Below are 25,736 nucleotides of genomic sequence, written 5' to 3' on the forward strand. Positions count from 1 at the left end.
TTCTAATTCAACACATTAATCACAGTTATTAAGTTAAAACAGTCAAGAAAAGTATACACAACTCCCAGTTTAAATTATAGACAAGTTTGAGCCAGAGTGAAAAAAAATGGCACAGGGTCAACCAAGCAAAAATGGCACTCTAGTAATTTCTTAAAAGGGAGGGAAAGGACAAGTTATAGAGAATTAACCTCTTAAACACACGAGCAACACTTCCCAAGTGGATTGTGAACAAGTTAGGCAAGGTAGCACTTTAGCAATAGTCATACATAGGTGAAAACCGAGCAAAATTTCACTTCAGCAATACTTAAGAGGGAAGGAAGAGTGGTTATAAGAGTTATTGGTGCACCAACACAGTTGAGGATGAAAAGCAATCTAATGAAGGCTGTTGTAACAGCTTTAGCCAAAGTCAGTAGACCTGTGCCAGGAGTTAGGGGTACAGGGCAATGTGCCCAGGATCAAACTGTTCTAGTAGCTGCAGTCAAGTCTTTGGTTTAACGGTTCAAAAGGAGGGTGCAGATAGTAAAAGATAATGTTAGTCGATAGGGGCGGCCAACCCAGGAGGTAGGTAAAGGATTTAAAACACCTTTAGCAGTACCCCTCCAAACGGGAGGCCTGGCGGAACAATGTACCTGAAAAAGTAGAAGCGGCTCCTGCAGTGGCGGTGTTCCTGGCAGTTCCTGCAGTTTGTGTTGTCCAGCAGAGGAAGAGAGGCTCTGGTCATGGAGGAAGGTTCGAGTTACTGCACTGCCTAGGGAAGAAGCCAGCCGCGTTGATGCCGATTAAAAGGTACGCTCCTTTAAATCGCGGTCGTGGTGGACGAGTGCCTCGCTATCCGATCTCCGAGTGCAGGGCACTGGCGATTCGACCAAGGCAGGTCCTGGAAGGCGATTGACGAACTGGTTGGCCCCACCAGCTCAAGGGAAGAAGACTCTTGCAAGTGAAGATCTTCTCAAGTCGTTGGAGAAAAGTGGTGAGGATCCGCAGCAGGGCTTCACCGGTGGTTCAGTCGTTGCAGATGTCTTCAGCTTCTCTCCTCTTCGGTTTCTTAGTTCCAGTGGCGATGTCTTGCTCTTCCAGTCCTCAGGACCCTGCTTTTCTGCAGAAAATCCCCCATTCATACAGCCTAGCTGTCACTCACAGTGGAGTGGTCACCCTGGCGGGAGACCCTCCAGCCTATCAGGGCAGAGTGCGACTTGGGTTGCTTAGGCAACCCTGTCCAGGGTGCCTACTCCCCCTCCCACACAATGGGTCTACCCCAGACTACGTGGCACTGAGAGGAGGGCTTCTTGGCAAAAGCCCGCCAAAAGGACGAACAAAGGTTCCCCGACCTGGGTTAGGATTTTTGAGAAAGACACGAGAAAGAAATATTTTTAAAGTTCTGGCAAAAAAAAAACAACCGGATTAAAGTTGATAAAAACATAAACCGGCGGTTCGTTAGAGGCTGTCAGTAAAAGTGGTAGCCTCGAACAATGGGAAAATCCCATAGGAAAATATTTGCGGTCGAATATTTACGGTAGTAACCACTGCCACCAGCCAGAAACTTTTGAGAGAGGGACTGTACGGTACCCCCTCGAAAATGAACATAAGGGAAAAATTATTAACCCTTTCCAGTACTTCCATTGTAAGATGGTTTGTACTGGTTTAGTTCATAACTATTGACTAGTAAAGTCAATGGGGACTTTACATGCCGTGGGAGACAGTAGTCAGTACCAGGGTATGGAGTCTATGTTTGGGGGTCGCTACGACACCCCTGTGTTACTGCACGGAGGGTGCTGTGTAACACATGTGAATAAAGATGGTTTCTATGGGTGAGAGAAAATCCCATAGGCATTAAACACAAAAATAGCCTAGAACACACATAGCAAAAATGCCTAAGAGTGGGAAAAAAGAGTCTCACTCTTAGCAGGAGAAAAAAACAAACCCTTCAAATCCAGCAAAGCTGCTGGGGGACTCTATAGGTAAGGGAAATTAGCCATAGAATGAGAATTCTCCCCAACAGTCCCTAATGTAATGTGTGCACCCCACGGTTGCACTAGACTGTTTCTGCTCTCAGCAAGGAGGAGGGGGGTTGAATGGACCCCTGCACTTCTTCATCCGGGCTTCATTGAGAGCGATGCTGGAAGGGGAAGGCTGTGTTTCGCACTGAGGAACAGGAAACGGGTGAAGCAAAGCTATGGTTTCGTGCAATAGGGACAGTGCAAGGTTTGCATGTGTACAAGCATTTAATGGAACACCAGTCCCATTGCTGCCTGATAAGGAAAGCACTGTGATCCATTCACTCAATTAAATTCAATAGCAACACTGGCGAAATGGCTTCATAGGCATGTCCACGGCCACATGGGAACGTGTGTCCAGTTTATTCTCGTTTTTGCTGTGAGCACAAAGTGCCAAGGACATGGGCTGGGTAGAAAATAGAAGAGATGGAAAGGGAAAGCATATGAAGGAGTGGCCCAGAGATGGAAAACAAGGAGTTAAGAGGGAAGGAGACAAAGCTAGGACAGGGAATGTGGGGGGTGGGGAGAGAGGCAAAGGAGCAGGTAAACCAGAGAAGACAAGCTGAGGCTATTAGCAATGAAGGAGGGTGGGGGGGTATTAGAGGCTTGTGAAAGGTGAGATAGCAGAGCAGGAGAGAAGCAACAATGGAAGACAGGAGGGAGGGAGGAATAGAGGTCACCAGAGCATCAGCGAGAGACTGGGAGAGAGAAAAAGAAGGGGATTCAGAGCAGAAAGGGGACCTCTGTAAACAGGGAAGCGAGCCAGGAACTGAAGCTGGGAAGGTAAAGTTGGATGCAGGAAGAGTGACTGCAGAGGCAGGCTGGGGTGTGAGAGAGACAACAAGATCAAGATGGGGAGAAGGCACAGAACAAAGAAAGAAAGAGTGCAAGCGATGAAAGGGACTCAGGGGAGCAGAGGTGCCTGCTACTACTGCTGTCTCAAAATGGAAGGCAGCACAGGCACGTGAGGTCGGGGCCCTCCATCCCCTGCCTGTCTGTGCCCTCAGCAGGTCAGAATAGCTTCCAAGGCTCTCGCCTGCCCCATTCCCTCCAGTGACAACATGGTCATGGTTGTTGGCGGTCTCCGATGGGCCGCCTCCGTGAGCCCCCCACCCCCGTGATAATGAGACACGGAGACAGTGATGTTGTCGGTGTGGGCTCCCCGGTGATCTGACGTCACCAGGAGCCGCCCCGTTTATTTAACAGAGCACGCGACGGAGTGAACGTCACTCCGTCGCGTGCGTACCCTTAAAGGGGCAACGCCACACTCCTCCTTTTCCATAACAACAAATTGGAAACAGGAGTACTTAACTAGCACACATCTATGACACATATAACTCTATAACTTTCAACAAAAACCCCCATTTATTGACAGCCACCCCGGATCCCCCGTGGGTACCTGTCGTGGCCTGACCATTAGTCCCCGGTCAGCCTCCCCAGCTCAGTCCGTAACATAGTCATTGAGACGGGCAGGTTTCCCACACCCTGATCTCAGGGGGTACCTCCTGCCACCGTCCTTGGCTGGTGTTCCTGGACTGGGTCCGCCTCGAGCCGGAGATTCCACTGCGGAGCTTTCTCCCCCACCTTCATCCAGAGCGCCTTCACTTTCTCGGCTGTCCGGGCTGTCCACTCTGGGGTCACCAATCTTCCTGAAGAACGACGCATTCCTCGTTACCGATGAAGTTCCATCCGAGGCAGTCACCATTGACCCCTTGACGGCCACCACATCTAGGGGGGCGGGTTCATACGTGAGAGACAGTTTTCCATGGGGGTGACGATTTCTCACCAGCACCTCATCCCCCAGCGCGATGTGTGGGGGTCTGAGCCCCCCCCTGATGTTCTCCATCTGTGTCCTGACCTGTCTGTCCTCTTCCATCTGCTCATTATCGATGACGGCAGGGTCTCTGTCCCCCACCTCCGGTATGACATCTCTCGGGCACCGCTGGAAGAGTGCCTCTGCCGGAGCCACCCCCGTTGACGAGTGAGGGGTGGTTCGGTAACCACGTAGGAAGACGTACAGAGCCCTCTGCAAACACTCCCCTTTTCCATGGGCAATTCTGAACACCTTGTTGAGAGTGCGCATCATGCGCTCGGCCTCCCCGTTGGCGCGGGGCCACAGTGGGGTGACCCGCCGGTGTTGAATTCCATACACTTTCATGAGCTCGGCAAAACTCTCACCCTGGAATGGGGCTCCGTTGTCCGAGCACAGCACAGAGGGGAGGCCATGAGTGGCAAAGATCTTCTCCAGCACCACCACCACGTTCTCAAACGCCACTGAGTCTATGAACTCAACTCCCGGGTACCTCGACCACTCGTCTACCACCACCAGAAAATGCGTGCCTCTGGATGTAGATCCAGAGTCGGCGTGCACCACTTCCCATGGTCGAGTCCCTCGGGGCATTGCTTCAATGGACGGTTCCTTCTGGGCCGGGGCCGCCGCCTGGCACCACACGCAAGAGGCCACGAACGCCTCCACCTTCCGCTCCAGCTCAGGGAACCACACCTTCTGACGGAGGCGAGCTTTGGTCTTGGGGGCCCCTTGATGACCTTGGTGCGCCAGCGCGATGACCTGTGCCACTTTGGTCTGGGGCACTACGATCCGTTCCCCTCTTAGCAGTAGCCCCGACTCGGAGAATGTTAGTTCCTCTCTCACTCTCCACAATTGCTCGAGAGTGACCCGGGCCTCACATGTTCTTCGCTCCACCGCCTCCAGCACTGTCTTCCAGGCTCCTATCTGCATGGCCTCCTTCAGGATGGCGAAACATTCGTCGCCTCTCGATGCAGCCTCAAGTTCCTCCACCTGCATGGAGTTGGGTGTCGCAGTCTCTACGACCAGGCAGACGTGCTCGTCGGCTTCCTCCGCCGATGCCGACTCCTGCGAGTCGTTCCTGGGGTGTCGAGATAGGTAGTCCGCCGCATTGTTGGCACCGGGACGATAGGTCAATGACACCCCATACTCCAGCAGGGCGAGCATCCAGCGCTCAATTCTCACTGGCGGGCGAGATGACGAGCCCGCCATGATCGGCAACAGCGGCTTGTGGTCCGTGACCACGGTCACGGGACGCCCCAGAACATAGAGGCGGAAGTGCCGACAGCCCCACAGCACCGCCAGGGCCTCCCTCTTGATTTGAGAGTATCGTTGCTCAGTGTCGGACAGGGCCTTACTGGCGTAGGCTATTGGTCGGACCTCCTGGTCTTTTCCTACTTGCGTGAGCACCGCCCCTAGCCCATATGGGCTGGCGTCCACCACGATTTCCGTCTGTAGGCTCGGGTCGAAAAATGCCATGGTGTCATGCGCCGCTAAAGCCCCTCGAATGTCGTCAAATGCCGCCTGTTCCAGAGGGCCCCACTGCCAGGTGGTGTCCTTCTTGGTGAGCGACCTCAGGGGCTCAGAGCGGGATGCGAGATTTCTGATGAAACGGCCGCAGTAAGTGACCATCCCCAGGAAGCTCCTCACCTCCGCGACATTCTCGGGCGGGCGCGCCTCCTTAATGTCCCTCACCTTGTGGGGATCCGGTGACACCCCATCCGCCTTAAATACGAACCCAAAGAATTCGATCTCCGTCTTCAGGAATTCGCACTTGTCCTTGTGCAAGGTGAGGCCCAGCAAGCGTAGCCGTTCAAAAGTCTTGGACAGGCGTGACAGATGCTCCGTCTCCGATTTGGCGTACACCAGGATATCATCGCTGATATTAAGGACGCCCTCCAGATCCGCCAGTGCACCCCTTATTATGTTTTGAAAGACCTCCGCTGCGGAGGACACCCCAAAGCTTAGTCTTTTATATCGATAGAGACCCCGATGTGTGGTGAAGGTAGTAATGTACCTGGACTCTGGGTGCAAGACCACCTGATGATAGCCTGATCTCAGGTCGAGCTTGGAGAAAAACCTCGCGCCCTGCAGCTCCGCAATAATGTCATCGATGGTGGGGGTGAGGTGTCGCTCCCTCTTTATGGCCTTATTGGGGAGCCGCATGTCCACACAGATTCTCACAGCATCGGGCTGCTTGGGTTTGCGGGCGATGACGATGGGGGACACCCAGGGGGTGGGTCCTTCAATCTTTTCAATTATGTCCAGCCCCACGAGGTTGTCCAGTTCGCGATCCACCAGATCCCTGAGATGGAAAGGAACCCGTCGGTGCTTCAGCGCCACTGGTTGTATAGATTCATCGATATGGAGCCGGACCGGCTCACCCACCAGCTGTCCAATGCCCATAAACAGGGATCCATGTTTGGCCAGGAGGACCTGGATGTCATCTAAGTACACTGCGTAGGCGAACGTGACGATACCCAGTGCCTCCGCCGCGGCACAGCAGAGCAGGGTGTTGTCGCTCACCGGTGTGACATAGAATCTAGCCCGTATGTGTGAGTCCCCATACTGCACACCAGCCACGAATACACCGTCTAGAGGCAAAGGCCGGTCCCCGCCGAAGGCGAATATGCGTGCCCTCGGCGCAGCCAGCGCAGGCGGGGCCAGCATGGTCTTGTAATGCTGGCGGGCCATTACATTTACAGATGCGCCAGTGTCCACTAGCATCGGCACAGAGTCTCCATTAACCAGCACGTTGCACCGGGGCTGTCTTTTGGAGCGGGACTTGAGCACGCTCACACTGGACACGAAAAACACGTTCTCCTCATCCTCGTCCTCCTCCTCCTCCTCCTGAGGGGCCCCTTCGTCACCTTGGTCCACCTGGGCAACGTTGGAGGCCCTCTGGGGCCGGAAGAAGCCGGCTCGAACTGGTCCCCTCGGCACAATTTTGGGGGCGGCAGATTTGCACATTCTGGCGAAATGGTCAGGGCCTTCGCATCTGGCACACTTGACTCCCGTTGCCGGGCATTCCGCGGGGTGCGGGAGATCGTAGCCACACTTCGGGCACGAGACATTCGACCCCTGCGCGCGCAGGCTCTGAGTGTTCATGGGGCGCCTTAACCCGCGGCCTCTTCCGACCGCGCAGACCTCTTCCACCTTGGCTGGGCGAGCACCCGCTTCCATCCTGGTTGCACGCAGTTCCGAGACCTCGTGGCACCTACCCAGTTCTAGGATGCGAGGGAGGGTGATGCCCGGCTCTCGCAGTATCTGGCGTCTCAGTTTCCCAGAGCTGCACCCCTGAATGAGTTGGTTCCTAATCATAACCTCAGGGTCATTCCAGGCACAAGGTGCTGCCAAACGCCGCAGCCGCCCAAAGAACACATCCAGAGTCTCATCATCTTTTTGTCGAGCCGTTCCCATGAGAAAACGTTCATAGTCCGCATTGGCCATTGGCAGAAAATGATTGTGGAGTGCCTCCTTTGCCGCAGCAAACGATCCGTCCACCGGCTGCAGGGACATAAATACCTCATGCACCGCCGGACCAGCCGAGTACAGGAGGGTGGCCAGCTTGCCGTCGTCCGTTGTTTCCATTGTGGCTCTGAAATACATCTCCAGCCTATCCATCCACATCTTCCACCTCTGTCCCAGGCCCGATGGAGCACCCGAGATATCAAACTCAGGCATTGGCTGTAGGGACCCCGGTGGTTTCGGCGGGGGAGCAGGCGGAGGTACAGGCGGTACAGGAGCCACAGCAGCAGGAGCAGCAGCAGCAGCCTGATTCATGGTGGAAAGCGCACAGGCACCCCAAAAGATTGGTAGGAAAGGGGCCGCAACTCACCACCAGCCGTGATCTTCGTGAAGGTGTCACTCCAGCCAGCATGCAGACAACGAGGTGTCCAAAAATTGAGTAGAGGAAGAGACCCCTAGTGCAACAGCAGGCTTCCCATGGAGTCTCCCTGCCTCTGCTCGACAATAACAGTGACAATTGTCAAAATTTCCTCTTGAAATTGACATGTGTTGTGTTCAGCGATCATCCGCCGCTGAAGTTTCCAAAAATTAAGTCCGGATGGCTCACCGACGCTTCGTTATGAAGCCGTGAGTCTCCGAGGCCTGTTGATCAAAATGGCCGCCGGCCGCGTGCGTCGCTTCCTTCTCTGCGGTCGGAGTTCGTCGCGCGCTCACATGCGATCATCTGCGCTTCGATGAAACTCCCCGCGTGTCCCAGGAAGCGATCCCGGTCTCGTCGCCACTGTTGGCGGTCTCCGATGGGCCGCCTCCGTGAGCCCCCCACCCCCGTGATAATGAGACACGGAGACAGTGATGTTGTCGGTGTGGGCTCCCCGGTGATCTGACGTCACCAGGAGCCGCCCCGTTTATTTAACAGAGCACGCGACGGAGTGAACGTCACTCCGTCGCGTGCGTACCCTTAAAGGGGCAACGCCACAATGGTAGGGGAGGGGGGATGGAGTCCTGTGTGCTAGGCCACCACATATACTGGCACTCTTGCATACAAAGGAGGTCAAATTGGCACAGGTGTGGGGCACACCTGTGAGCAGTAGCACCACGACAAGGTTTTGACCATTGCTACCGGGCATTCACACCACTCACACCTCACTCAGGGATGCCACTTTGCCCTGGGGGATAAGCAACAGACGTTCCGTACTATCTGTCGCCCACAAGGACCAGTAAGGGAGATGTGCGCTGGGAGGTGACCCACCCCTGGGGAGAGGGGAGCGGGGGGGGGGGGTATCACCACTAAAGGTAGACGCACAAAAGCCAGAGGGTCCCCGAAGGCAGAAAAGGTACGGTCCTCCTGTTGGGTATCTCTTTCAGGCTGCAGTGCCCTTAATGTGCACTCACACCACATTCACACCAGTCAGTGCAGACGGGGCCCATGGAAAGGCCTGCCACCTGCAAGCGTCCTCTGCCGGGCCACAGATTTAAAGGCTGTAGGGCAACGATGCCACAAGGGACTGTCAGCAGAGGCGTGTGATGTGAAGAGTGATGCCACAAGGGACTGTCAGCAGAGGCGTGTGATGTGAAGAGTGATGCCACAAGGGACTGCCAGCAGAGGCGTGTGATGTGAAGAGTGATGCCACAAGGGACTGTCAGCAGAGGCGTGTGATGTGAAGAGTGATGCCACAAGGGACTGCCAGCAGAGGCGTGTGATGTGAAGAGTGATGCCACAAGGGACTGCCAGCAGAGGCGTGTGATGTGAAGAGTGATGCCACAAGGGACTGCCAGCAGAGGCGTGTGATGTGATGAGTAGTGTCACAAGGGACTGTCAGCAGAGGCGTGTGATGTGATGAGTAGTGTCACAAGGGACTGTCAGCAGACGCGTGTGATGTGAAGAGTGATGCCACAAGGGACTGCCAGCAGAGGCGTGTGATGTGAAGAGTGATGCCACAAGGGACTGCCAGCAGAGGCGTGTGATGTGAAGAGTGATGCCACAAGGGACTGCCAGCAGAGGCGTGTGATGTGATGAGTAGTGTCACAAGGGACTGTCAGCAGAGGCGTGTGATGTGAAGAGTGATGCCACAAGGGACTGCCAGCAGAGGCGTGTGATGTGATGAGTGGTGTCACAAGGGGCTGGAGGGGGCTGGGGGGTGTGATGTGATGAGTGATGCCACAAGGGACTGTCAGCAGAGGCGTGTGATGTGAAGAGTGATGCCACTAGGGACTGTCAGCAGAGGCGTGTGATGTGAAGAGTGATGCCACAAGGGACTGCCAGCAGAGGCGTGTGATGTGATGAGTGGTGTCACAAGGGGCTGGAGGGGGCTGGGGTGTGTGATGTGATGAGTGATGTCACAAGGCACTGCCAGCAGAGGCGTGTGATGTCATAAGAAGCTACCCGGAGAACAGATCTGCTGTGAAGAGTGATTCCTAACAAGTTGCTGGGAAGATGTGAACAGAGGATATCACAGGGACAACCAGTGGCAGCTGCTTCTTTAGGGTGGGGGCCGCCCTCCCTCCCTCCCAGAGAGAAAGCATTGCGTATTCTGCCATCTGAAATGCGCAGTGCAGCAGCGTTGGCTACACGCTTGTTCAGTAAATAAATAAATATCCGTGGCTGCCTGGCAGGGCAGAGGGGCGCCCCCATTTTACACATGTTTGTATTGCATTACAGCTCAGAGCTTGGAGGGCTCTGCGCAATTTTCTGGGCGGGGGCCAGCCAGCCTTAGTGCCGGCGCCCCCCGCACCCCATGCGCACCCTGATCCTGCTGCTGGTCGGGGGTTGGGGTGCAGGCAGGCCACAGTCCAGTCTGGGAGGGTTCCGGTGTCCTTGAGTTCCAGTGAAGGAGGGGTTCGGTTTCCAGCAGGATGGGGGTCGTGCCGTGCGTGCTCAAACTACATGAGCTGGCTTGAAGAGGCAGGGGAGGGGGGACGTGTGAGCATGTCCACGCTTGGATAGAATGGGAACACCAGCCTGCGCCGCTTCTAGATAGGACTGTGAAGGCCAACAAGTGCCACACTTAGAGAACACTGTGAATGTTAGCATGCTAAAGGTCAGGTAACCCACTAACCAATATAAGCTCAAACTCTGCATACTTATCCCACTCACAAACTCACACAACCATCTCTCGCACCACAAGCCGCACGCACTTCACAACACTGCAACTGCACAACAGCACACGCGGACTGACACCGATCCAATACCTGCACCAAAGCTCAGTATCTGGTGTATACCGAGCTGAAGCTGCCAACAGAACACCACTCCTCTCACTATCCTACTCCCTCTTCACCTTACTAACCCATCCCCCTTATCGTTTACAGATCCGCCAGAGCGCCTGGGGACCAATTCCGTTGGTGATGGTGCGCGGTACAAATACCTTTAACATTTAACATACATGGAGTGCACGAGGTTGGTCAGGAAGGCGAACGTGTCATGAAACCCATAAAAGCCGGTAGCAGGCACGCAATCCACGGAGCTATCGCCTTTGCTCACATGCCGCCTGGCAGCTGCTTCTAAGCTCTTGAGAGACGGCAGCATATTTATGAAGGCAGGAAAGGGCAGATGAAGGCCAGGCCACCTCCTGACTTTGCCTGCCCAGCACCCCGCCCCAGCGGACTGGGAGGAAGGGGTGCGCTTCATGGCACACGATCCACATGGGGGGCAATAGGCGGGCGTTCAGGGGGGTCTGAGTGATATGAGTAAGTAGAAGATCGATGGGTAAAGGCGGGGTAGTGTTTCTAAGGGCAGCACATTGGCAATGATGCTTTAGCATTTTGGGGGCAATTGTTCCTTTGATGCAACACGCGCCATGGGGTACTTATGAAACGGTGCCAAAGTTCCGGATTCCAGGGCTGGTGCGCATGCTGCTGAGTGTGCATGCTGGTGAGTGTGCATGCTGCTGAGTGTGCATGCTGGTGAGTGTGCATGCTGGTGAGTGTGCATGCTGGTGAGTATGCACGCCACGGGCGGTACAGAATGGGAGTTCTCTTGGGGGGGATGGATGCTGGAGCGGAAATGTACCTAGGGGTAAAGTGCAGGCTCACAGAGGCAGGCTGCAAGGTGGGTACCCATTGCCATGTTTGCCCTGTAACCCTGCCAGTTAAATAATGGGAACAGAGATTGCCATCTCAAGAATGCTCGACGGGGTTTGGGGGGGGTCCGTGTTAATCCCATTCATTTAAGATGCCGGGGCTTTCTTACAGTCATAGGCAGCCAAGTTGGTTGCTTGGTTTCTGTCCTGGAGGCGAGTAGGAAGAAGGCCACACGATGCCTGCTCACACTACTATTGTGAGGGAGCCAATGCACCCTCAGAAACCCATGGACTGCCCTGCGAGCTGCAAGGGTGACAGGGTCAGGGTAGCCGGGAGTGGACACACAGTAATGAGGGGTGGGGGGGGGTAGGGTCTGATTTGAGATGCTGTGTTATTGCACTTGATTGAATGGATGAAGATGGCACCCGCCCGCAGCAATGGAGGATAGCTCAGCGGGTTGTGCGCGCGTTGCATCTGGTATGGACTTCGGGCCTTGGGCTGCCGCACTACTAACACAGATACGGGCTCAGAGGGACCGTAGCCAGTGCTGTCTCGGCCGTAGGGGTTGGGGCAGGATGCTGGGAGGGGGCTGGCATCTTGTATAACGCTGCAGTGTTTCCATTGGCCCCACAGCCATGGTACTCTGCGTGAAGGATGCGCGCATCCGTTGGCTGGCGGGGAATGTGGGGGTGCCGCCTTTACAGGTGTTCTGAGAATGGGCACAGGGTGGGCGGGCTCGGGAACACAATAGTACAATAGGAAGAGACAGGGGCACGCTGGGACGCGGGGTCACCCCATGTGGCCTCTCGCTGGGCACACATCCACTTGTGAGATAGTTTCACTAACCAGGTGCATACTTGCATTTGTGACCCCCCACCTCTGCCCTCGGCATTTTATGACTTGCACGGGTAGCTGGGTGGGTTAGTGAGTGGTGCCAGTGCTGGTTCTCACCAGAACTCTAGCCTGGGAACTGATATTGAGGAAGTGGTGCAAGGCTTACGGATTCACACAATGTGAGTAGGACCATAGTGCATTCACAGCTGCTCTTAAGCCAGTAACACGCAGCAGACTGCTGAGGAACAGGCAGGCCACAGTTTGATGTTATGGCTGGATAGAGTTCGCTCTAAGAGATCCCAGCCTGATGCGCTTGGGCAGAGTGAAGAGGGAGGGGTCGGATCAATAGCCTCCCTCCTCACATCTCTTAGGCCATCATCTAGCCCAAAAGCTGCTAATGGGTGGCTTCCGGGGGGCTGCCCTTCCGCGCCGTCTCAATTGTAGGTAATGATGACGCAATAGGGTCAGAAATGAAGTTCTTCATGGGTCTCGGAAGCAGAGTACAGCTGTGGCAATGCTCTCACCTTGCAAGCAAGAGCACACAGAGCAACATGGTTTCAATCCAGGCCAAATGATGGCCCCAGTATTCTAGGAGTGCCCAGGAAGAGGGGATAGGAACAGGAGCTCAAAAGCTAGCGGCTTAAGACTGGTAGAGGGCAAAAGCACCGAGGGGGGTAGTGTAGGGAACACAGCAGGGGTACAGGATAGAAACACTTACATACAATGGAAGTATGGAGTGGTGGTTGAGCGGCAAATTTTAGGGTGAACTATGCACCCCAGTTCCCAATAGGAGCGCTTCTTAAACCAGCAAAATCCTGCCCGGTAAGAGGGAAGGTCCTTACTACTACCACTGAGTAATGTAGGATATTTTGTGTAAATTTGGGGTTTAGCTGTATTTTCTTACCGCCAAAAGATGAGCTGTAGTTTGGTGATAACTTATCCTTGCATTTATATTGGGTTTGGCCTCATATCATTCTAGTGACCATATCTTGTTATATTATATTGGAGAATCTAGTAATATGTACTATTGGTGGTATTCTGCGGTAATAGGTTATTTAGTGGTGAGCATAGTTTCCTTCCCTACATTATAACCCCATCATAAACAAAACCTTACTATTAAAATACTTCTTAGTGATCTATAGAGGGGCTTGGACCTATACACACAAGGGGACCCAACACTTTTATATAGAGTGCCACCTACAGCCTGTGGCTGGTATCACTGGCTTATCTACACCAGCGATCTAGGTGCCCATAGGCATTGCTGGCTCATGGACCTCCAGCAATCTATATTATATTAGATACCCTCCAACAACATGCAAGGAGGGCACACACGCACACACCTGTTTATCACTGCTTATTCTGAGTTATTATTCTATCTGCATAGGCAAATTGACAAATGTATTACCAAATAGGAGAAATCTCCCCTGTCACAAATACAATCCCAAATGCAATAAAAAAAACTCTACACAATTCGTTTTTATATACTGATTATATTGCAGACAAATACAATTCACAATTCAAATCTTACCATATACATTCCACTAGTATCTGTAACAAAAGAAGAGAAAGAAAAAATACAGAAACAGAGCAAACAAGCTTTTTTTAAAAATATGAATTGTTTTTTTAACATTATAAACATGACGAATTAAAATGCAGAGGGTTCCCTTGCTACTCTGCCTACATGACATTTTTTTTTAGATCGGTCATTCATCCCACAGCACACAGTGACCTCACTTAAACTGTGTCTGCTTACCAAAGTATTTGTTTGAAGCTCCCACACACAACCTTCCTTCGCTCGCCTCAGAAGAATAGGCCCAGTCAGCATGAACTGTCCCTGTAATCTTGGTGTCTGGGATGCACGGCGAAACTTCCAAGCCAGTGCTAGGGACACCAAGAACATCTATCTCCAGAGCCCAGCCAACACAAACTAACTTCTCTCTGTCAGTTTACCCCTTAGCAGAGCTCTGCACCTACCCACTTTGCCTACGTGATATATCTGCAGACACTTTCCTCCAATCAGGTTAAAAGGCAGCATGAACCTTCACTTTTACACAATGGGATCTTTGCTCACTGAGCAACTGTTTCAATTGTTTCCTTTCGCGCATACTTTCTGCTTTCTGCAAACACAGAAAGAGAAAATAAATGCCAGTGCACAATTTAAAAAACGAATTTCAAAATATGTATTTTCACCTCATTTTGTACATGGGACTACATTATAATGTTAAGGAGTTAGCATTAGTGATTAGTAATTGTTAATTAAGTCAGTCAGTTATATAAATAATGTTCAATGATGTAGTCTTCTGTGCATGAGGTATTCAAGAGAAGAAAAAAAAATTGATGTACTTTTACTCTCTGCAGTTCCACATTGGACTTTTGTTGCATTATGAATTCTATACCTTGCATGCCACCAGCCACATATTCACATGTTATACTGGCAACATAAAAATGGCTATATGTGTGTTGCACATTATTGCTGGCTCCAAAATGCCATCAAATTTATTGAAGCGCTATATACTCTAAAGCCCTATAAATATTATAAAGCGCTATATATATTACTACATACCCCTCCTTTTTCCGACAATTTGGCAATACTCAAATCCACAATTGGAGGAAACCAAACTTGTGCTCCTCTTTTTCTTTCCATCATTGCAACTCAATAAAATGAACATTTACATTTTTCATAATAAATCACTGCTTAATCACCATAAAAGCAAAATTCATCTCAAATGAGTCCATTAGTCCTTATAAAATATTATACACTTTTCTTTCCAACTGAAGTGTCCATAGTTTTAAATGTTCTTGTTCAATTGTGAAACAAATATTTTAAGTCCAATAACAAAATAATAAAATAAAACAAATAATTAAAACAAAGAATTAACATAACCAACTAAAATAATTAAATAAAACAATAAAGTTGTGGAACTCCATCGCCCATACTTCCAGGATGCATTGAAAATAATTCACCCACAGCGCTGCAGGTTCAGTTCACCATTGTTCCATTAATGATGTCCACCTCTGAGACGTCCCGACCATCAATTTCTCATCATCTGGTTCATTCTGTGAATTCTTTCATTCTGGCACTCTTGGATGCTTTTCCATAGGAATCAGACTACAGGATGGTGTCGCAGTTATTTTGTCTTCACCTCCATACTTCGGTCCGGAGGCATTACTTGAGCTTCATCCCGTGGCACTCCATCATCTTCCGTGTCCTCCGGTCCTGTGACCTCCGACCTCAAAACATAGTTAGTTGTTCTAAATTAAACAGAAAAAAGACAGATTAAGTACATAGCACAATACCAATTTTACCCTTTTTGCCAAAAATAAAATACATAGTCCAAAACATTTCGCTCTTTTTCTTTGGTCTCTGAAACTAAGCACATGTTATAGGGAAAACAACATATCCACAAAACATCATTATATATTAACAACATTTAACATTGTTTTAAAATACTACCATCTGCCTCAGCCCTCTTTTGGTAATGTTTATCACCTATGGTATTTTTTTTACATCTATTTCACAATAAGAATCACATTTATTTTATTTCTCTGGTATTGTGCACTATGAATAGAACCATGTGTTTTTCTTTCATGTATTCAGGGTACTTAAGCCATTTCTACTTGCTCAAGCCTCCTTACTTCATGTTTGGGATGACAGGGCTTCATTTGGTTAACATGAACAAATTGCTCTGTTACCGTTTCACCCTCTGTTCTTAATATTTTGTATACCACTGGAGACACCTTATCTATGATTTGAAAAGGCCCTTGCCAGGCCGCCAGAAATCTAGAATTTTTCTGTTTACCTTTTCCAAAATGGAATTTATATACCTGATCCCCTACATTATACTCTTTCACAGATGTCTTTCTATCATAATATGATTTTGCACTGTCAGCAGCCCTTTCCAAATTCCGCTGCACAAAAGCAAATGCATGTTGTAAATGCTTCCTCAGTTCTTCCATATATTCGTGAACTGTAGAGGCGCTTACAAGTGTCTGCTCATGTGTCCTATATAGTAAATGTTGTGGCAATACCATTTTCCTACCTGTCAATACCTCATGAGGGCTGATACCTGTTGCTTTGGCAGGAGTTGATCTGATTGCCATCAAAACCAGAGGTAAACGTAAATCCCAGCTAGAACCTGCCCCTGCTACAAACATCTTTAATATGTCCACAACAGACCTGTTGCAACGTTCAAAACCCCCAGAAGAGGCAAGTCTGTATGCAATATGCAGTTTTCTTTTCACCCCCAATATCTGCCACACCTTACTCATCAAAGTGCTTGTAAAATGACTTCCTCTGTCTGATTCTATCCTTTGTGGTAATCCAAATCTTGAAAATATATGATTTACTAGTAATGTAGCTGCGGTTTGCGCACTACAATCTGGTGCAGGAATACACTCTATCCATTTTGACATCAAACAAACCACGCTCAAAATATAACGGTTCCCCATGCTAGACCTTTTTACAGGCCCTACATAGTCAATTTGCAAATCTGACCATGGAAGGGTTAAGCCTCTTTTCATTAGTGGAGCTCTATGCATTGGTTTGTTTGTTTGTTTTATTATTTATATTGCGCACCAGACCCAGGGGTATTCGGGCGCCAAGGTATAAAGAGGGTTGTTCAACTTAATTGCAGGTTACAGATTAAACATAGGGGTACAGCTACGGTTACAATGCTGTAGATATGTATTGTCAAAGAATCACAGATATATATACAGTAAGTTTACAGGAGTTCAGGTATGACATAAATAATGCAGAACAAATATACAGAATATACATGAGAACCTAGATGTCAGAAGGGGTTAGGCATCATGGTCTTTAAGCCATTGAATCAGATTGGATCTAAATGGTCGGTAGGGGAGATCTTCCCTTAGGGCAGGGGGAAGGGAGTTCCAATATTGTGCTGCTTTAACAGCGAAGCTGCTCCCACTAGATTTAGTGAGTTTGAATCTGGGTACTAACAAAAGGTTGGAATTGGCTTTTCTTAGGGGGTGAGAGGCTGTTTGTCTGGTGAATCTGTCTATAAGGTATTGCGGGGCTGCGTGGTTAAGACATTTGTGTGTAAGGGATGCTGTTTTGAGGAGGATTTTGTCATTTGTGGTAAGCCAGTTAGTAGATCTCCTGAGGTCTGATATATGGGCTTTTTTGGGGACGTTTAGGGCGGCTCTCAGGGCGTTATTTTGGAGTGTCTGTATTTTGGCGGTGATGTATTTGTTACTGCCTATGTAGAGGGCGGGTTTAAATTGGGCACATACTAGACATCCCCTAGTGTATAATTCCACATCTTGTGACATATGTGGCCAGTAAGCATAATCTTTCAGTATCTCTAATGTTTTTTGTGAACCTCTGTGTCCTGCAGTTATTGCATCATGTGCACAGTGTAGCATTAGCCCTCTGAATGAAAGGGGTACCACCCACTGTATTTGTCCTGTAGTCTGATTTGTTTTTTATTCTTCAATAGTACCCTCAACTCTTCTTTTCCTGCACAATCATCTTCAGTTAAAGGATTTTGTTCGGGGTCCATTAAATGATTATAATAGATCCCCAATATTGGATCATCTTTTTGTGCTTTAATCAGATCTTGATCTGGTGTATCATAACTCCATTGCACTACTGGTTGTTCTACCTCTTTTGGAGCATTAGAGCATGTAACTGCATCAATCTGTATTTCCCCAATTAAATGTTCATTGGGTAGCAATTCCCCCATCACAGCCCCAATCTTGGCTAAGTGATCTGCTTTATCATTTCCCTCCTTATCTTCTCCTGGAATTTTTAAATGTCCACGAATTTTCCTCCAGTATATTGTTAAATCATTCTCTGACACTAATTTGTCTATGGCCTGTATCATTTTCCCATGTTTGAGTGGCTTTTTATTATATGTAATCATGCCTCTTGCTTTCCAGCCAGGCAAATATTCCACAAAGCTATTTCGTGCATAATCAGAAGCAGTCACCAGGACAATTTCATTAAATTTATTATCAACTGCAGTAATAATTGCTTTATAAATGGCTGCCAATTCCGCTACCTGACTACTCCTAGCCCCAATTCTTATCCCTATACTAGGAATGTCTCCACATTTCAACCAGACATTTCCTATTCCTGATACCAATTGTGTATTACTGTCATTTTCAATGTGAAAGGCACAACCGTCAACATATACAGTTGGCAAATCCTTGCATGTCTTTTCATCAAAAGCTTTGTGTGGTGATTGTTCAAACTCCTGCAAAACAGATTCTACCTCTACTTCATCTGATACACATTCATCTGCACAGTCATGTAAATCTGCTAACCCTTGAACAATTGGGCTCTTTTTATTTTGGCCATACCTCACTTCTACAGGAAAGCCCTGCAATGCCAATGTCCATGAAGTAATTCTGAACTGTGCTAGATTGCCTGATCTAATCCTTTTACTCTGTAAAAACTGTAATGGGTGATGATTTGTCTCAATGATTACCTTTTCTCCTTTCACAATGGGGCAGAAATGCTGCAACGCCCACACAGTGGTCAAAAGGGCCTTTACACATTCACTGAATTTCATTTCAACTTGAGAAAATGCCTTACTTGCATAAGCAAAGGTTTTGTGGTTCAAATCATGTTTTTGAGATAACACTGCCGACATACAATGTTCAGTGAAACCTATTTCTATAAAGAAATCCCTGTTTTTTATGGGGTATGCTAAACATTGTGCCTTTATGAGACATTCCTTTAATTTAGCAACTGCCTCAGATTGCTCCTTTTCCCATTTCCAGGGCGTATTCCGCTTCAATAGTTTAGTTAATGGTTTAATGGTTGGGTAATTTCAGCATAATTTTCAATAAATTTCCTGTTGTATCCCGTCATTCCTAATAAACTTTTTAAACCTTTCACACTTCTAGGATCTTTCAATTTCTGTATGGCCTAGAAAATTCACCTTTTTCTTGCACCATTGTGCTTTCTGTAAAGATACTTTGGCACCCGCCTTTTGCAATTGGCCAAGAACATGTCTAATTTCATCAAAATGGCTTTTTAAGTTTTCATTTTTTATCAGTACATCATCCACATAAACTATAGTACCTCTTTCTGCTGCATCAGGCATAGCCTTTCTCAAAAATATGCCAAATTCACTCCCACTATTGACGTAACCGAATGGTGTTCTAGCCCATGCGTATTGGGTCTTATCAAATGAAAATGAAAACAAATTCTGAATATCCTCTGCCAATGGCACACACCAATATCCAGATGTGAGATCTAATGTAGTAAACACCTTTGAGCCATGCACCTCTCAAATCTGCACACAGACGCCATTGACCATTTGGCTTTAACACACCCAAAATAGGAGTGTTGGATGTACTATGAATGGGCCTGATAATTCCCCGAGACTCCAAGTTTTTAATTATTTCTGCCAGTGACTCTAAACATGCCAGTGGTAATCTATACTGGCGCACAAATACTGGATTTCTACTACATCCCTCCGGTAATGTGGCAACATGTAAATTAGTTAGGCCGCAATCATATGCATCTTTAGCAAAAACATCTTTAAATTCCATAAATATTTTACTCAATTCACTTTTATCCTCATTGCTATCACATGCATCTGCTAACAAAATCTGCTCGTCTACCATTTTTGAGAATTCTGGGAAATCCTCCAGTGGAGGAATCTATGTGCTTTCTTCCAATTGTGTGGCTGTGTCTCTCTGTAAAGCTGCTACTTTTAAATATTTTGGTATATCAGCTTCCACTTCAATGTACTGATTTTATGTTTCATTTTCATTTAAATCAAATACTATACAATTCTCTTGGTGACAGCACACTGCCTCATTTGAATTATAAGGGTACACAGATTGAATTTTAAAGATCCCTTTGGGCTGAGAATCCAGATATTCTGGCAACACACCCTGTGCATCCACATATCTCTCAGGGATATTTCCAATTACCATGTTATTGAAATCTGCAGTATAATGTGATTTTTGTATGGCCATACCTAAGGATGAATTTTCCTCTAAATGAATATCCTGATACCCTTTATTATTCACCATAATTTTGACAGATCCTTCTCCAACATCTATCAATGGGGTATATTCATAATCCAGGCCTTGTTGCTTCATGGACTCATTTAAACATACAAATGCATCAGAATCTTTCATATGCTGTCCATTCATGCACTTTAGCGTTATTGCAATTTGCTTGGTGAATGCAGGAATCATAGTATCCTTCCTCACCTGTAATTCAACTGCATATGGGACCAGCTGTGCGCAATGATAAGCCTTTCTCCTGTCTTCAAATTCAGGTGCAGGCCCACCTAGCCGGGACCATATTTTTTGATTAAGGAAATCTAACACAATACACATTCTGTGCATGATATCATTGCCCATGTAAAAATCATTTTGTGTTCCACTCGCTATCCACACATTGTGCTAAATGGTTTTCTGTCCAATGTTAATCTTTAGCATGCATCTCCCTGCAATTCTGTTTTCAAAATCTGGATTGTTCAAACCAGAGACATATTGGTTTTTAATTCTAAATTTTGGGAACTCCTCCCTCTCCATTATTTTCTGCAGTAATTTCTCATTAATAAAGCTCCTTTCCCGTTCAAGCGCTAAGGTAGCTTTTATCACTTTAGAATGGTCATTTATACCAATGTGAACCCATGGTTGCTCATTTTCCATGTGTATTTCAGCAAGAGTGGTAATGTGTTTTTCTGTGTCTGTTTTAGGAGTAATATTCTGTTTGCATTTCTTCTCTTTTAAATAGAAGCACAATGTGTGTTAATCTATTTCAGTTTGCCATCTTTTCCTAGGATCTAAATAAATCTGCACATATTGTTTTTCCTTTTCACTTTGCACTTTATCTTGACACATCAAGATGACAGTAACGCTAGGTACACAGCTATTCTGGAGGTATACCTCCTCTGCATCATTCGTTTTGGCAACGACGTGGCATTCATTTATACTGCTGTTTTGTGATTTTATTTTCTTAGGTCTCAATGTTTTTTTTTGTTAAGGACCACAGTACTCCATTCACCCCATCAATGAGAGGAGACAATCTTCTTAGGCAATCTGTCCCCATCAAAAATGGAATTTCACAAATAGATGTGATCAATACTTCCTGTTTCATTCTGTGTTTTCCTATCTTTATGTCAACTTCGGTAACACCTATAATAGGTACCTCCTCATCGTTAAAATTATGCACTGGACCTTCATTTTACCTCACTGTGATCTGATTCTGTGGAGATCTCCCTTCATTGATACTTTTTACCAATTCTTTGCACATAATTGTGGCCTGTGCGCCAGTGTCAATCATTGCAAATGTATTGCATGTCTCTTTCACAGTGATGGGAGCATAATACCTGTCTTCAACTTCTCTAACACACATAAAAAGTGTGAATTCTTACTGATTTCAGGACTCACCTTTCTCAGGCCTTTTTCACTTTTGGCTAAGCACATTGGTAAATGGAAAGACATTTTTCCTTCCTTTCTGTCCATTTCTGTGTGAGAGACTTTATTCATTTCCCCATATTCAGAGGTCTTTTGGAGTGTGGCCACTGTTCGCCCTTTCATCTGGGGATCATCAGAGTTCACACTACAATCCTCCAACTGAACATGTGTAAAAACATCACTTGGTAATTTGCCATTTTCTAATTCTGTGCATTTGTGGTTATTTAGTATGGTACCAGTCTTTTTTAACTTCTTCAAAAATCTGTGGCTCAAAGAACTCTTCAGGTGATTGGTCTGTACCCTCCTTCTGAATATGTATTCTTTCTGCCTGTATTTGGTTAGTGTTTTGATTGTCCAGGGAAAGTGTTCTAGCAACCCCACTTATTCCCTGTTCAATTGTATCACCCATGCAGGAGTTGTCTTTCGTAAACCTGTCTCTTTGTTCTTTTGGAGGTTCATGTTTTTCTTTTTCATTTGTGAAAATTTCTACTGTTTGATTTAGCTCCAGGTTAAACCAAACTTCTTTTTTAGATGTATTTGCACTTTCTGTGACATGTTAATTTGCCGGTATTTTCATTTTTAAATCATTAGGCATCTCAGAGTCATTATGCAAAATCAAGTCAGGGCAATCTGTTTTCTTAGCATTGCAGGTATCATTAATACTTAGCCACTTATCGGAAACCACCCGGTCATTGCCTTCTGCCCCCTCCTTTGATTACTGTTTTTGTGCTGTACAGAACTTTCCTATTTGCTCAGCCAACATTTTTACTTGGGCCTCGAGACACTGGAATCTTTCCATCTCCCTAGAATCTTCTCTCTGTGGCCTAGGTCGATATTGGTTGTTTTCCCCATGATTGAATCTATTCTGATACCTCTCAGGGGAATGATTTCTATTGGGATTGTTCCTGAACTCTTGATTCGTGTGTGGAGGGGGGCAAGGTGCACCCATCCTTGGGTTGTAGTCCCCTGGTGGTGGTGATTCATTGTATTGACGTGGAGCATAATTCATATTCTGCCTCATGTCCTGTCTCTGATTTTGTGGGTACTGTCCCCTATGCTGATTCCCATTTTCAGTAAATCGATCCACATATCAGGGTCTATCCTGATTACCATATATCATGGTGTTAGGGTCAAATCTGCTCTGTGTCCCCAATGTCTGGTAGGGACCATTATTTCTTTGATCCTGACTTTGCCTCTGATTATTGTTCATACCTGACTTGTCAGGCCGATATCCTGCTCGGGGCCTGTCTCCTAAGTACCTAGGGCTGATGCAGTTCTCCCTATTACTAGGATCATGTGATTGAAACATCGGTGCAGGAAGTGACAATCTCTGTTGATTACCCCTTTGTTCAGGTATCGCATTATTTTTACCTGGACTTTGAGCAGACTCAAGGGACATTTTGGCTGACCTGATCTCCATCACTGTTGCTGAGGGTTCGTTAGATTTTGGTCTAGTGTCCTTCATTTTATCATTTTCTCTACCCACACAATAGAGTACTTCATATAGTTTTGTACTTTGGTGTACAATCCATTCAAGGGACTTGTCACGGTCAAATTCACGGACCAACTGTGATATGATGTCTTTCTGTAGCCCATAGAAGTAGGCAGTTTTAAACTCATTGGAATTGGGATCAAAAGATACATCAAAACGAGAAAAAGCTCTTTTCAAGTCTTGCAAGAACTGGCGAGGGGATGTATTAGGCCCAGCTGTAATTGTGTAAGCAACTTTCTTCGCCTCCTGTAATGACTGGAAAGGAGAAAAGTGACGTCTAATCTCTTTTTCAAACTCTGCCCATGTCTTATTCTGCTGTTCATTTAGCCATCTAATGATACTGGCTGTGGGAGCATCCAGAGTTAAGTGAAAATATTGCCTGTATTGTTTCTTAGGTATCTGGAGGGCTTTAAATATATCATGCACCGCTTCTAAGTGGTCTCTATGCAGCACTCCCCTCCTTTTTTAAATGGTTTGATCAGAGCCTTGATTGATTTCATTATTTTTATGGGGCTACTCGTTGTTATGCATGGAATTGCACTACTTTGTGACTCAACCCTGGTTTCAGGTGTATGGGATTGGTGGCGGCCCCCAATGGGTGTATCAAATCCCCCAAGGGTGCTGCAACCAAGTTCAGTCACCGGCCCAGTCACTGGTGCACTAGTTCTCTGTGTAGAAATAGAATTCACCTCAACTCCATTGAATGTGGTGCCCTGCCGTTTATCCTGGGCCCTAGAAATGCACATTTGCTGTTCCAAATCCTTACGCTTTTTAAGGAGCCTGTCTGCCTCCTTACGCAAATAATTGTTTTCATCACTCATCTTATTAATCACCTCTTGCATATCGCCCATTTGCATTTGGCATTCACTGAATTCTTTGTTTCTCTTGTCTCTTTCTTGAAACATTTTAACCATTTCCTGTTCAGCATTTTGGAGATCAATTTCTTTCTCAAAATGTTCTTTTTGCAAAACCTGCATTTCCAAAACAACTTCATCTTTGTCTTGTCTAATATGATCTACCAACGCTTTCAAGTGTTTCAATTCTTGTTCACTATCCTCAAACTGCTTCTTGCTTTGAGACAATTGGGTGTCAAGATCTCTATATTTTGATTGCATGTCTTTTTGACATACCTCCAATTCTGCTCTTAACATTTCCTCTTTTTCACTTGCTCCATCCAGATCAGCTTTTAACCTGCTAATCAGCTTGGTATCATTTTCTTGCATTCGCAGGGATCTATTTAGGATAAACCATGTCTTGGCACATAGCCGTATCAGACAATCTTTCTCTGCATGTTTATCAACTGCCTTTAGTAGTCTCAAAAGGCAGACCTGAATTATGCTGCCTTCTGGAAAAATGCTGTCTAATGGTTCTTTCTGTACTCCACCATATATGCGGTCATGCCATTCTGTGGCATTATTTGATGACCATGTCCCATGTGCATATAGCTTTGCCTCCAGATATTGCACTAGCTTTGGGAATGTGGCCTCCATTTGAGACATTCTGAAATTCACTTCCAGTGTCACACTGCTCTTATAAAATGGGTTCCCTCTAATGCATGTATGGTAGTGTGAGACACACTTGCCACGCCCAGTAGGTACTCTACAGCCACTTTCCCGGCCAACGCACCATATATGTAGGATATTTTGTGTAAATTTGGGGGTTAGCAGTATTTTGTTACCGCCAAAAGATGAGCGGTAGTTTGGTGATAACTTATCCTTGCATTTAGATTGGGTTTGGCCTCATATCATTCTAGTGACCATATCTTGTTATATTATATTGGAGAATCTAGTAATATGTACTATTGGTGGTATTCTGCGGTAATAGGTTATTTAGTGGTGAGCATAGTTTCCTTCTCTACATTATAACCCCATCATAAACAAAACCTTCCTTACTATTAAAATACTTCCTAGTGATTTATAGAGGGCCTTGGACCTATACACACAAGGGGACCCAACACTTTTATATAGAGTGCCACCTACAGCCTGTGGCTGGTATCACTGGCTTATCTACACCAGCGATCTAGGTGCCCATAGGCATTGCTGGCTCATGGACCTCCAGCAATCTGATACCCTCCAACAACATGCAAGGAGGGCACACACGCACACACCTGTTTATCACTGCTTATTCTGAGTTATTATTCTATCTGCATGGGCAAATTGACAAATGTATTACCAAATAGGTGAAATCTCCCCTGTCACAAATACAATAAAAAAACTCTACACAATTCGTTTTTATATACTGATTATATTGTAGACAAATACAATTCACAATTCAAATCTTACCATATACATTCCACTATTATCTCTAACAAAAGAAGTAGAGAAAGAAAAATACAGAAACAGAGCAAACAAGCTTTTTTAAAAAATATGAATTGTTTTTTAACATTATAAACATGACAAATTAAAATGCAGTTGGTTTCCTTTGCTACTCTGCCTACATGACATTTTTTTTAGATCGGTAATTCATCCCACAGCACACAGTGACCTCTCTTAAACTTTGTCTGCTTACCAAAGTATTTGTTTGAAGCTCCCACACACGACCTTCCTTCGCTAGCCTCAGAAGAATAGGCCCAGTCAGCATTAACTGTCCCTGTAATCTTGGTGACTGGGATGCACGGCGAAACTTCCAAGCCAGTGACACCAAGAACATCTATCTCCAGAGCCCAGCCAACACAAACTAACTTCTCTCTGTCAGTTTACCCCTTAGCAGAGCT

At 46.9% G+C, this 25,736-nt stretch overlaps 1 long non-coding RNA gene across 3 annotated transcripts in view; it reads right to left on the reverse strand.

Annotated features, from left to right (window-relative positions):
* LOC138492759 (uncharacterized) overlaps positions 1 to 25,736 on the reverse strand; it is a 450,582-nt gene that overhangs the window by 176,734 nt on the left and 248,112 nt on the right. Inside the window, exon 6 of one of the 3 annotated variants that reach the window (XR_011276261.1) lies at positions 13,656 to 15,372. The exons of 1 other annotated variant lie outside the window; for it this stretch is intronic. This is a non-coding gene — a long non-coding RNA (uncharacterized lncRNA). Of the gene's footprint in view, positions 1 to 13,655; positions 15,373 to 25,736 lie in introns of those variants that run through there. One more of the 3 variants, XR_011276259.1, reaches the window with a different exon arrangement.

Source organism: Ambystoma mexicanum, chromosome 10, assembly GCF_040938575.1.
Source record: "Ambystoma mexicanum isolate Mex_15411 chromosome 10, UKY_AmexF1_1, whole genome shotgun sequence".
NCBI classification, from domain to species: domain Eukaryota; kingdom Metazoa; phylum Chordata; class Amphibia; order Caudata; family Ambystomatidae; genus Ambystoma; species Ambystoma mexicanum.